This window comes from Zingiber officinale, chromosome 2B (genome assembly GCF_018446385.1).
Source record: "Zingiber officinale cultivar Zhangliang chromosome 2B, Zo_v1.1, whole genome shotgun sequence".
Lineage (NCBI taxonomy): Eukaryota > Viridiplantae > Streptophyta > Magnoliopsida > Zingiberales > Zingiberaceae > Zingiber > Zingiber officinale.
In genome coordinates this window covers 106,531,405-106,537,404 of record NC_055989.1, presented here as the reverse complement: position 1 = coordinate 106,537,404, position 6,000 = coordinate 106,531,405, and the positions used below count along the sequence as shown (strand labels likewise).

At 40.7% G+C, this 6,000-nt stretch overlaps 1 pseudogene; it reads right to left on the bottom strand.

Moving 5' to 3' along the window:
- Nucleotides 1-629: 629 nt before the first annotated feature.
- On the bottom strand, nt 630-700 carry LOC122049972 (annotated as a pseudogene).
- Nucleotides 701-6,000: the final 5,300 nt, after the last annotated feature.

Genomic DNA, 6,000 nt, shown 5'->3' with positions numbered 1-6,000 from the left:
ACATAATTTTATTCTTGTTTTTCTTTATTTTCTGTATTTTTATTAAAAACACAAAAATATTATTTCATCACTTCTTCTTTACTATATTTCATATTTTATTTTTGCATGCGAAGAGCTAATCTTTCAGGACAGCTTCTATCGTTCGATTCTGAGATTGATAGGACTTTCCTGAGGAGAAGAAACCTACAGAAGGCATTTCAAGCAGCACAAGAATCTTCAGAGATGACTGATAAATTGTTGAAGGATTATGCAGCACCTTATGCACGAGGGGTCTGGTCCAGCATAACTCGACTGCCAATCGAAGCTAACAACTTTGAAATCAAGTCTGCAGTAAGTCACATGGTTCAGCAGAATCAATTTGGAGGAGGACCGCACGAAGATCCAAACCACCACTTAGAGCTTTTCTACGAGATCTGCGGCACCATGAAAGTGAACGTTGTCCCTCCAGAATCAATAAGGTTATTGCTCTTCAGATTCTCCTTGAAAGACAGAGCCAAGTAGTGGCTAAATTCACTTCCAGTAAATAGCATTACATCCTAGGAGCAGTGTGAGCAGAAATTCCTGGACGAATTCTATCCACCAAGCAAAACTGCTCATATGAGGAATTTGATTGCAAGCTTCAAATAGGTAGACTCAGAATCATTATTTGAAGCCTGGGACAGATTCAAAGTATGCTAAGATAGTGCCCCCATCATGGCCTTGAGAAATGGTTGGTTCTACACACCTTCTACAATGGAATCAACTATCACACGAAGGTATCCCTCGATTCTGCAACAGGAGGAGCATTGATGAACAAGAACCTTGATGAAGCTGAAGAGATCATAGAGAATGTGGCATAGAATCACCATCAGTGGGCATTGGAAAGATCTGGTGGTTCTTTCTCAGGGAACCCAATAAAAGCGTCAGGGAAATTCGATATATATGCAGTCACTCTCATGTCTGCAAAGCTAGATGCTCTGACCAAGAAGTTTGAGGCCATGGGGAACAACAACAACACGACCAATGCGATAGTTTGTATTTGCGAAACTTGCGGAAGTATGGATCATGCTCAAGATACTTGCCCCCTAGGGCCAATACAAGCACAGATAAACCAACTTGAGCAGTGTGATGCGATAGTCAGCTATAATCAAAGGCAAAATAATCTGTACTCCAATACTTACAATCCAGGTTGGAGGAATCACCCAAACTTCTCATACCGGAACAATCAGGACCAAGGGCCAGCAAAACAAAGCTATCAACCTGGGCAACAAAGATACTCACCTGGGCAGCAGGGCTACTCATCTGGACAACAAACTTTTCAACATCAACCTTCACAATTGTCCAGAATTGAAAAGATGCTTGAAGAAACTCTCTCAGAGCAAAAAGAGATGAAGAATGAGATCAAGCTGTTAATCCAAAGAATGGAAAATTTTGAGAAACATCAAAAGATGTAAGATAGCCAGATAGCCCAATCCATCTCAAGAGCACAGGGAACATTTCTAGGGAAGCTAGATATAAACCCAGTGGAACATTGCAACCGCATTGAGCTTAAGAGCTGACGTACTGTGGGAGACCCCAAAATCATTACTCAGAAGGAACCTAACTCAGAGAAAGAGCCCTCTTCCCTAATACCCAATTAGACTCAAAATAGGGATGGAGAGGAGGTTATTAAAAAAGTTGAAGGAACTCTTCAAGTTCCCCCATAGAGTCAGACGATTCCTTTCCCTCAGAAACTGATGACCTCTCAGAAGGATGAAGAGTTCAACTGATTCCTGAAGAAGATTAAGGAAATTTGTGTAGAAGTACCATTGAAAGATGCATTGCACTAAATGCCGAAATTCGTAAAGTTCTTAAAGGGTATTTTATCTAACAGGAGGTAGAAGGGCGATTTCAAGACCGTAGCATTAACAGAGAATTGCAGCGTTTTCCTTATGACAAATTCTCCACCAAAACTTCAGGATCCAGGAAGTTTCTCCATACCGTGTAAAATTGGTTCTGAACTCATACGGAGAGCTTTCTGCGACTTGGGGGCCATCATTAGCCTACTTCCGTACTCTTTATGTAAGAAGATGAGTCTCCAAAATATTAAACTGACCATTATGACACTATAATTAGTTGATCATTCATGTAGATACCCAATGTGAATAGTGGAAGATGTGCCAGTAGAAGTGGGTGGATGTATCGTTCCCACAGACTTCATTATCTTGGATATGGAGGAAGATCCCAAGATACCGATCATCCTTGGAGGACCATTCCTTGCCACAGCTGGAGCCATCATTGATATGAAAAGTCATAAGTTATCTTTGGAGATCGATAAAGAAAAGATTAAATTTGATTTATCTGATTCCTCCATCTGCAACGCCTCTTCTTAGGACAATTTTAGCAAGATCAACATACACAAAGTCAAGGAGTGCAGTTTCCATGAGAGTTCTCCTCTAGCGAGCAATAAGAAATACATTTGTCCTACACGAGCAAAACTAAAGGCGCAGGCTGGAGCATTAACCCTAGGAGGAGAGCCGTGCCTCCACGGGTTTAGTCCACATTAATTGAAAAGGGGTCGAGCTAAAGACCTAAAACAAGCACTTCTTGGGAGGCAACCCAAGGGTTTTTTTCATTCTAGTTCGTTGTTCTAGTTTTGGTGAGTTTAGTTGACTATTTTTATTATTTCTTTATTTTTGGGTATTCATTTTCAGGATGTGCAGAGCCTCCACGAGCTGGCTGTGAGCATTTCATGGGCATGGAGGCGTCAGAGGAACTGAAAGAGCGAAAGGTGAGACACCGTGAGCCTAAAGGAGTCGGCCGTGTAATCCCACACGACCGTGCGAAGACAGCAAAAGGATGAAGGTCATGGGCCGTGCAACCTTACACGACCGTGTGGCCTATGCAGAGAGAAGAAGGACACAGGCGATGCCAATCAGCACGACCGTGCGAGATTGCTAGAGAAGGAGAAGGCTCAAGCCGTGCCAATTGGCACGATCGTGAGACATGTCTAGAGAAGAGGGAGGACTGGGCCGTGCCAATTGGCACGGCTATACGACCTTGGCCGAGGGGAGAAAAGAGGAGGTCGTGCCAATCGGCACGGCCGTGTAGAGTCCCACCTAACCCGACCGTCTCTATAAGACATGGCAGTGCCACTGCCCGTGTGCGCTGCCCACCCCTCCAAAAAAATCCTATTTCCATCTCCTTCTCTCCCAAAAGCTTTCTCCTCTCTACTACACCTCATCAAATCCTAATTTCCCACCTCTAGAGCTCATTTTTTTCTTAGATCTACATCTAGATCTAACACTTCTTCAAGCCACAAATCCGAAAAGAGAGAAGAAACTTTCCTATTTTCTTGAATAAGAGCATGTTTTGGGATATGTACGATGCCCTCAGAAGTTTTGGGATTATGAGCATGTTTAGAGTATCTTGAATTGCTTCCCATATAATTTTGGGCCTAAGAAGCATATTCAAAATGCCTAAAGTGCTTCCCTATAAGTGTGGGGGATTAAGTGCATATAAAGTGCTTGTTTAAATGACAAATAGGTGCAAGTATAAGAAAGCAAAATGTAAAATAAAGTATTTTACTTTAAAGTGGCATGTACTAGACACAAGGTCCATGGGTGGGCTCCTAGATCGACCCTACGCCCCTATATCGCCTAGTAATACCTTAATAGGGCAGAGATTAGCTACCTCGAATCTCATTAAGGATGCACGCAAAGTAGTACAATATCGAGCCCAAGCAAATTTATTATTATTTTCACTAGTTATGTAATATAAAGTTTTCAAACTGCGATGTTTGTCTTAGTTGAAGCTTTCTTAAGTTTGAGAATTTGAGTTATGAAGTTTAGCAAGGATAAACTCTATAGTATGACAAGACTTATATTTCCATTGCATGTTCTCATTGCTAGCATAGTCTTAAGTTGATGTTTTGCATGATAAATCTATTTAAAAATGCATGTCATGTACATATTTCTGAATTATGCGTTTTAGCGTGAATTATTGTCAACGCAAGTTTTGTGTTTTTCCCAAGCAGATTTGAAAAACCTATTCTTGTTTTAATGCTTGTTTTGTGAGTAGATGGTACTTACTAAGCATTCGCTTATAGATTTGCATTTCCTTATACTGCAGATAAAGGAAAATGAAAGCTCGAGTAGGAGGAGGCAGCAGGAGCAATGTTTCGTGTGTGTGTGTGACGGAACAGTGGAAGGAGATTGGGAACTTGTGATTGTACGGAACAAGTTGGAACTTGGTGTTAAAGTAATTTCCTCTTTTCGCTCTACATGAAATATTATCACTAATTGCCTAGGATGAAGTTGTTAGTTTGACAATAATTAGAGTGACGAAGAGGGGAGCTCTAGGGTCTGCCCAAAGGGGAGAACAAACCCTTTTGTAGAGCAGGGTGCGACCTCCACACGACCCGTGTCATGACCGTATGGAATCACACGACCCCCTACGTCCTACTCTCAACCAAGGTGCACCTCTCTCTCTCGCCCAAGGGGACACGACCGTATGGATTCACACGGCCGTGCAGCTCCGCTTGGCTCCAGGTCATGCCCTATCAGTCGAAACAAATTAGAGTAGATCTATGAATTGAGCAGTATATAATGTGTAAGAATGCCAAAATTTAGATATAAAGAAAGGGTAACATCTGTCGTGATAGGTAAGGGTATGAAGGGCGGGCGTTACATATGTACAGTCTAAAAGATATGCAGTCATCCTCTGAGGAATCTTCCATTACCAGTATATGAATCACTTCTTATAACCTTTGCCATCAATGAGGCAGTTAAGAGAATATGCCATCAGAATGTCGGTAATGGAAGATGTATAGCCACTCTTTGAGGAAGGTTACCTAGCACGTATATGTTATAGCAGCAGAATATTCTCTGACAAGTAGTTGTTATTCTTTGATGGGTTATTACGATTCCCTAACAATGCTATCCCTTGAAGGCAGTCTGATCTACCTAATAGTCGATCGACTGTACGATGGGGGACTAGCAATAGAAATGAGGAACTAACTCCCTTAAGTACGACAACTCTTTAGACCGACCAGGTTTGTACTGAGAATTGCCATATACATTTGCCTTATATATGTGGGGGCGCTGAGCCTTGTAAACATGGCCGACGTTGTGACCAACCTGTCATATGCTGATAAATAGGGAGTTATGCCCTGTAAACCAGACTAGCCCTTGGGTCGTGTGGGCATACGCTAAGAGGTAGGGAGTTCTGCACTATAAACTCGACCGGCGCTTGGGCCGACTGACCATATGCTGAGAGTTGCCTTAGTGCTGTAAGATAGGGAACTACACCCTGTAAACTTGACCAACCCTTGGGCCATCCTGGCATATGTTGAGAGGTAGGGAGCAGTCCTGTAAACCCAACCTGCCATTTGGGCCAACTGAATTTATTCTATGTGTCTTGGAATTGAGGTGCGGAGGATTAAGGCCCTTAAGTCTGGGCTCTAAAATCGATCAGCTCTATACTAAATGCATTAGCATTGAGAGGTGAGGAGTTAGTCTTGATAAGGACGACTTAGTTATCTATTTATACTCTAACCCTGATAATTATCTCACATTGACTTTAATTATTATCTTATCTTGATCTAAATTTCTACCTTACTATTAGATCTACTTGTAACATATCATATCAAATATTAATTCACATCCAATAATATAAAAGGGAAGGTGCCCATTTTGAAAAATAAGAATAAGAAATCGAGGTGTGTCTTTTGGAAAATTTTAAAATCCAAGTGTGGTTTGGGGAAGTGCCATTTTTTTTTACAAAATTTCAAAATAGTAATGTATTTATAATTTTAAGTCTAAAATATATATTTATTCTTAGTCGTCATCTAGAAGCTACAAAATAGCGCCACTATTGTCAACTCATGACAATATTTTATTTTTAACAATTCAATTCATTTTATTTTATTGATTTAAAATTTTAGAAATATTTAAATTTGGTATTTTTTTCATGAAATTTAATACTTAATAATTTTGGTAAAAAGAGATGGAAAGTGGTGTATAATAACATTAAATAATTTTC